This window comes from Podarcis pityusensis (assembly GCF_964106645.2).
Source record: "Podarcis pityusensis genome assembly, chromosome: 13".
Lineage (NCBI taxonomy): Eukaryota > Metazoa > Chordata > Lepidosauria > Squamata > Lacertidae > Podarcis > Podarcis pityusensis.
In genome coordinates this window covers 21173200-21179199 of record NC_138038.1, presented here as the reverse complement: position 1 = coordinate 21179199, position 6000 = coordinate 21173200, and the positions used below count along the sequence as shown (strand labels likewise).

Below are 6000 nucleotides of genomic sequence, written 5' to 3'. Positions count from 1 at the left end.
GTGTGAGTGTGTGAAAAAATAATAATCAAATCCAAAAATGCAGAATTCTCAGCACGGCTAATGTTTCCCACCCCAAATCTCAATCGCAGTATTCTGGGGTGGAAGCGTAAGGGCAGAAAACAAACGCGGTTCGATCCCAAACGCCTTTGCTTACAAGTAAAAGCTGCGATCTTCCAGGATAAATCAGTCGGGACCCTTTTGCCAAGTGAATCAATGGGTTTGTTCGATGGGAACATTGCAAGTCATTCTGACTTTCGTTCGATCATGCTTCCAAGAAAGGGCTCGTTGGTTTTGCTCTAACATAACTCCCCGGCAAATCCCGCTGATTTTTCAGTTGCATCCCATTCTAAATACTGGGAGGAAATCCCGCTGCCATCAGTGGGGCCTGCTATCGTAGAAGAAATGTGTTTGGGACCAATCTTAAAATGGTTCGAAAAAAGCGAGGCGTTACAAGGGAAAGAAGAGGGTTTGACTGTAAGTGTTCACTGCCGTAAAGAGACCTTACTGAAGAATAATAAAAAAGTTGGGCTTTTTTGGCCCTCTTAAACAACTGATTTTTTAAAAAATACAGAGGAGCGAAAAATGGAGAGAGAGCCAGAATAAGATTTCGATTTTTTTTAAACCTCGCGGATTTTTCGGAGACATTAAAAGAGAGGCAAGGAGATATTTATAAAAATATATATTTCTTAAGAAGAAGAAAAGTGAGCAGAAAAGAAAACATGTCTATAATCCTTGGGTTGCAAAGGAAACAAAAATCCGTCTGCTTCCCCCCCTCCCCTCCCCCCTTTTTTTGTTAAAAAAGAACAACTTTGATTTAAAAAGATGTTTCTGTCTTCTATAGTTCAAAGGAAAGGAAGCGCCTCTCCTCGCCCTGGTAGGTGCGAGAAACCGAGCGGGGTTTTTCTTTCTCTCTCTCAAGATAAAATGAACGTTTATATAGTGGGAAAGGCAGATTGATTTACGAATTTAAACACGCCGGTTTTATTGGGGATCATAAATCTGCCAGGGTGCTACCGATCAAACTGAGAAAGCTCCCAAACTCCGCTCCCCTGGCCAGCTAAGATCCACGCCTCTTTCTCTGTCATTGAAAGGGACGTTTCCAAAGGAAAAGGTAGAAAGGTTGTAACACAGATCCGGTTTGTGGGTGGGTGTTTGCGCCCGCGCCCCCGCGCGCCCGCGTGCGTGCAACTTGTGTGTAGACAAAGGAACGCACGGAGAGAAGAAAAGGGAGATAAGGAGATAAAGACAGGGTTTATATGTACATGCACTGATAATAGTGGAAATAACACGAAGAAATAATCATATGAAGAATAAAGAAGGGGGGAAGAGAGAGAGTTTCAGAACATGTGCAGACTGCCTTGGCCTCGCCACTAAATAAATAAATCACAATCTCAGCCTATCTGCGACTAGGGAAGGCCTCTTTTTAAAGAAGGATACAGGGCAGTCAGTAGGCACGGTTGCTTTCAGACCACACAACTGCAGGTGGCGTTTTCACACGTGCACTGCTGTGCGCGTTTGTTGTTAAATACAAATCTATGTTGCGCCAGTACAAAGAAGATGAGCCACGAGAAAGAAGCAGATACCTACATACAGACAAATGCCATGTCCTATATCTCACAGTAGACCTTCTGCGCCCCTAAGCTCTCCTTATGCAGTTGTCTAACACCAACAGTTCTTCCTTTTACCATCCACCAGAATAATATATTAAAAAAATATATAACTAGTCTGGGATGGGGAGCTCAGGAAATAGCTGCCCACCTTGCACTATTAGGATGGAGACTTCATTGCAATGTTTAGCACCTAAACCGCTTTGCGTACGGAAACCTGGGACCTCTGGGGTGGGATCTTGCTACAAAAGCCACCACCCAGCACCCTTGGTGGCTGATATTTAAATAACAGTCCAACTGCACAACCAAAAGTAAACATTTTGCAAAGGGTGACAGAGATCTCCTTCTGGTGAGCCTGGACAGATGGGTCCACAAACCACTTAGGGTAGATTGAGGCCCAGTTTGTGCCACTGGCTTCACTTTAAACAGATCTAAATGCCAGTACTCAGGTTTTAAGCGAGCTGGAGATGAAGATGAAATGTCCACATTTGGGGGGAAATATTCAGTCTCTGGAACACTTTGTGGTTCGTGTCCTCACTCAACCTTATAGAAGGCTGCAGGTGGGATGGTATAAATGGGTCTACTGAGATATTTACAACAGGAAAAGTCGCTCCTGAGCACAAAATTTCATTTCCATGTAAAGTCAGGGTCCTCTCCAAGTCACTGTAAAGAAAACGTCATCATAACACGGCATTTTCCTTTTGAAGAAGTCTAGTGGGCCTGAATACTCCACAATGTATGGTGATCTAAGATCTCCAGAAAATCATTACAAGACATGCTTGCTATAAGACTTGAAATTTATCAGGGGGAAGAGGGGGGGTGGAGAGAGAAGCCTAATACCTAAAGGAAGACAAAAGAAGGTCAAGGCAGCCATTTTAACAGAATAACATTGCGAGTTTATGCATGTCTTCTCAGAAGCAAGCCCCATTGAACTAAATGGGATTTACTCCCAGGTAAGTGGCATGTAGAATTACAGCCTTAAGGTGCTTTCCTCCAGCCCAATAAATAAACTTGTTTATCAAGGAACCCATCAATGACACCTTTTGTAAAGGGCTCCTTCCTTTTTCTTAGAGCCTTTGAACCCATCTACCAGTGAGCGTTGCTAACTGCTGTTATGACATTAACTTGCCTTGAATAAAAGGTAGAAAGAATGTGAGGAAGGGGGTGAAGATGAGAAACAAGATGAAAGGAGGGGTGTCGAATTCATGGCCTGGTCACCCCACCTTTCCATTGCATGCATGCCACACATTTAAATCACATTTAAATCACATGACTTCCCCCAAAGAATCATGGGAACTGTAGTTTTCCACTCACAAAGTCACAGTTCCCAGAACCCTTAACAAACGCATAATTATTTGTGTGTGCATGCTTTTCACAAACTTAGCTCTATGGTGTGCATGCAGGTTCCCTTTTTCAAAGTCACCCTAGAGTCAGCCAGCAAATCTAGGCACCAGGGACCTAGAAATTAATCTGAACACCATGTATATCAGCCTACTGCTCAATGTTCTTCCAGGGAAGAAGAAGGTGTAAAAGCAGAAAAAGGTGGCTAGGCTCCTACTACCACAACAGCCACCACTGATGAAGACTGTGACAAACATAATAATAGCCACTGTACTTTGCGACACAGGGATTGCACCTATTTAAAACTAAAGCCCAATAGACCAAAAGTATGGAGGACTGCAGGATGACAATGCAATCCTATGCATGCCTACTCAGAAGCAAGTCAAAGGGGACCAACTCTCAGGTTAGGCGTGTATGGGATTGCAGCCTCAAAGCCAATCCATCAAACCGGCCAAAATTTAGGCCATCTCCTATTCATTTCAAGGAGGATTGCGCAGGAGAACTACCTGCTGGACTGCGCGCCCTAAAGAAAGCTAGGGAATGAGCAACAACAAAAAGCCATAGCCTCCGACAAGATAACCGGACTGGAGGAGGAGAAAAAAGCCAGGCGCCCCCACACACAAAAGGAAAACCGATAGACTAAGGAAGCCAGAGGTTGGTTGGTTCTCTGTGTTGCCCTCGTTTTCACGTTTGCCTCCGGAGTTTGCTTTAGCCCGCCCCTGTTTCCGTGAGAGCAATGCCACCGAGCACAATGTCCAGTCTTGAAAAGGTCAAGGGGTTTTGAGGGGTCATTCTGTAGCTGCAATACCAGGCTAATCGCTTAGAAAACGTGTCCCTTGGATGAACTCCATCCTCACTCCGCAGCTCGCCAGGGTCAGATCTTAACTCCATTTCTTCTAATATAAACCTTCTCCCCCCCCCCACCTTGAAATGCAGATGGATAGATCATGGACGGACGCACAGACAACCTCTTCACTCACACCTCTGCTGGCGAACCTTCAAAAACCCGCGCATGAATACCAAAGGCAATATTTTAAAACCAGAAATTAAGTAGCCACGCCTCCTCTGTATTATCTGCAGTTATGGAATATGTAACATTGCATTATCCTTACAACATCCCCTGGCATAAAGAGTTCTAGGACAACAGCGTAAGGGTTCCCAGCTACTCCAAACCCACGGAGAAATAAAGGCAGGGCGCCCTTTTAGAACAGGCACTTATTTTATTCTAGTACCCAGTCTCCTGCCCCACCTCACCACAATGTCATTAGAAAATAAACAAGCATTCTTCACAAAAGCCCAGCTGTTAAAAACACATTTAAAAAGCAAACCATTCAAATTCCTTTAAAACATCTCTTATTAGCAGTCTTCTCTCTCTCTCTCTCTCTCTCTCTCTCTCTCTCTCTCTCTCTCTTCTTTCTTTCTTTCTTTCTTTCCCCGCCTTTATAACTCCGGTTGTTGTTTTTTTAAAACAACAACGACAACCACCAGGAAGGGCTTCCTCTTAAGGCTGCAAACTCATCTAAGGCTGCAGCCCTATGGACACTTACTTGGGAGTAAGATCATTCAATTCAGTGGGATTTACTTCGAGTAAACGTGCTGCATAGAATCGGGCTTCCCAGGGCACGTTTTTAAGAGCAGAAGGCATTTGATGTTGTCCCCGCCCCCTCCATCCTTAAAAGAGAAGCAATATATAATTTCAAAAGAACAAGCCGAGCCTTTAAAAAAACACACACGCAATGTTTGGGGTTGTTTTTTTTACCTTTTTAGCTTCCCACATCTTTTCTCCAGGCGGTTAAAGGTGGTGTTCAAGTCTGAAGTAGAGTCTTCCATTTTAAAAAAGTAAAAAGTAAAAAAAAAAAGTTCAACTTTGTGTGTGTGTGTGTGTGTGTGTGTGTGTGTGTGTGTTTGAATATGTATATATGTATATAGAGGTGTGTGTATATATATATATCTATATATATTAATATATAGATATATATTTTCTCTTGAAGATATCTTGAAAGATTCAAGGCTCCTGGGTACTCTTTTTTTCCCAACAGAAGGTCTGCGGAGGTTTGCTGTTGAATAACAATAGGAAAAGGATAAGTATTTGAATAAAAGAAATGATTAATGATTTTTTCGGTATAATTCTCGCATTTTTCTCAGCTTCTGTCTGCTTACAATGCTTGTGAACTTTTAGGGTCTATAGAAATCCCCACCCCAAATCCTATTCACCCTCTCCAGCTTTGATTTGGCTCTATAGAAGCTACATTCTTACCAGCATATGCTTTTAAAAGTTTTGTTTGGGGTATGTGAGAGAGGGAATGCCTTGAAGTAACCCTGAAAAGCGCAAGAGACATGCCCCCCCCAGCACCACTGAAATCAATGGAAACGTAGCCATTGGGAAAGGGATACTGTCTCCAGTTACCTAAAAATCAAACTTATTTCCGCTTAAAAATAAATAAAAATCCCGGCATCGATTAGGGAAATACACGTGCAACAACACCCTTCTTTTTTTACTCGCAAGTGTCCCTCAAGTCCTCATTGCCAGGGGGTAGCTTTCGTGCATCATAAGAAACAACAGCAAAATGCCTAAGGGCTTAATTCACATGGTGTCCTCAAGTATCGACCCACTAAGGTCTGCTGTAAGATGAATATGGACCAGAAACCATCCGAAGCTACTAAAAAAATTATTGGCACCAAGTTCTTAGGTGCTGTGTTGCAAGGCCGCTGTTGTCCCAGGACATCCTGCAAGCATCGCAGTACTGTACTCGAAAGTTAACCCCATTCATTTCAATTTATAGTACTTTCAAGTAAAGAAGCTCAGATCACACCAGTGCTGGCTACCTTGGATTCATTCTGCAGCAGCGCTATCGTAAAAAAAATTCCTGGATTAGGTGATGAGTGGATTGTGGCCAGTGGTTGCTTGTCCACAACAAGCCATTTGCTCTACAATCACTCTCATGGCTTTAAGGAATTGTTCCACAATAAAAGGGGTTGTGAATAGGCGTCGGTGTGAGAATCAATAAGGTTGTTTTTGTCTGTTTATTTTTTGCACTGACTCCCATAGAAA

At 43.0% G+C, this 6000-nt stretch overlaps 1 protein-coding gene across 5 annotated transcripts in view; it reads right to left on the bottom strand.

Moving 5' to 3' along the window:
- HOXB3 (homeobox B3) overlaps positions 1-6000 on the bottom strand; it is an 84466-nt gene that overhangs the window by 33807 nt on the left and 44659 nt on the right. For all 5 annotated transcript variants that reach the window (XM_080979436.1, XM_080979433.1, XM_080979439.1 and 2 more), the window contains exon 2: positions 4708-5005. The gene's annotated coding sequence lies outside the window, so the exon portion shown is untranslated. The remainder of the gene's footprint in view (positions 1-4707; positions 5006-6000) is intronic.